Genomic DNA, 1,724 nt, shown 5'->3' on the forward strand with positions numbered 1-1,724 from the left:
TCAAACAGCCCGGTGCTGAGTCCTTACCTCCTCCTTCCCCCTGGCCTGGCACCTTTGTGCTCTGGATTCTGCTCTCCCGGCGTCATTTTGTGTGTTGGCAACGATGCTCTCAGGAGTGCCGCTGCTTTGACCTTGATCCCTATGCTTTCTGCTGCCGATGCCTTTCAGAAATATCCTAGCTGCAAAGATATGTCATTATTCAGTCCCACATGCCCGAATGCTTTTTAGCATTCCAGGAAAGGCACAATCCTTGCTAAACATACGGGATGAGACTGGCACTGAAATGGTGCAGGAGCCTGTTTGTTGAGTTGTCTAGAGTTGAGGCTCCGGCTTCAGAAGGACTGAGGTTTCCTAGTACATCACGTATAGCCACCAGCCTTGCTCAGCTGAAGACGTGGGCTATGCACAAGCATTCATGCACACAAACCTCTTAAACCTTTTTTTCTCCAAGCGTTGGGTTGGGCCACGTGGTGGGCAAAACAGCAGGGGTATGTGAAGGGAGAGAGAAGGCGCTGGGGTGTAACGCAGTAGCTGGCGGTACTTTTTCTAGCAAGACTCTGTAGTCCGTGGGCCCTCCCGAATGACACATCCCCAGGTGCAGCACAAGTGTGGCAGCCCCTCCCCTGCTCCACAACCTCTAAACGGGGTGATCAGCAGTACAGTTAATTAGCTGGCTCTTGCACATAATGTCGCAGGGGAGAGAAAAGGTTGCCCAGCACTGACTTTCTGAATGCTGCTCAGAATACAGCTCCCAAGAAAAAGACTGCTTCCTAGGAGGAACGTTTCAGTAAAATTATTGCCCTGTATTACTGAAACTTCTCCCAAATCGGGGTCAGTTACGTGCCTGGTGAGGCTCGTGCTCTGTACACCCCACACAGCCTCTGGCCTGTTTGGTTTTCCTGGATCGCATCTCGCCTCAGACCTCAGGGAAGCAGAGAGGTGTCTGTGCAGCAGCATCAGATACCTGAGCTGCTCTGTTCCCTTTGCTCCTGCTTGTGTCTCCTGATAGCATCTAAGTACTGCATGCTGCTGTGATTGCTGATTGCCGAGATTAGCAATCAGGCTAAATTAATAAGCAGGTGCCTTTGTGATCCAGGCAAAAAAGCACTCTGACAAGAATGAAAAAACTTGTTTTATTTGTAACCTACGTCAACACTTAAACCTAAGTTTCCCAAACATAATTAAATTAATCTGTTGTGCCCACAATGCTTCCCCCCCACCCTCCAGCTATTTTCTCCTCCCCCAGTTTCATAGCTCAGCTTCGCCTCTCCAGCTTTGAAGCAGAGAGAGGGGCACTGGAACGAAGGGGACATGACTGTATTTGCCACAGACATAAAAAATAATGAGTTTCTTCAACAAGTGCCTGACATTTTTGTCAGCCAGATGCCCCGTAAGGCACAGCCTTATCCCAGGCTCCGGCTCCACACTTGTGGCAGTCCTGGCTTTCCCTCGCCCCTTGGAGGACCTGCAGTCTATCTTAGCCCACCTCGTACTGATGAACCGGGGCAAACATCCTTGCTGCTCCCCACAAGCAGCACCCTGGCATGGCAGACGGCTTTAGCACTGGGGGAGAACACCTTCTCCCACCGGTAGCACAAACTTTCCTGTTGAGTGAAGTATATTAAAGACATGCCGTTAACTCACCAGCCATTTCTCTCGGGAGATCTGCTACCATTTATGAAGCCATCTAAACACTATAAAGGCTGTGAGGCAGAGCAGTGTGG

This window comes from Pygoscelis adeliae, unplaced genomic scaffold (genome assembly GCF_000699105.1).
Source record: "Pygoscelis adeliae isolate BGI_AS28 unplaced genomic scaffold, ASM69910v1 Scaffold286, whole genome shotgun sequence".
Taxonomy (NCBI): Eukaryota; Metazoa; Chordata; class Aves; order Sphenisciformes; family Spheniscidae; genus Pygoscelis; species Pygoscelis adeliae.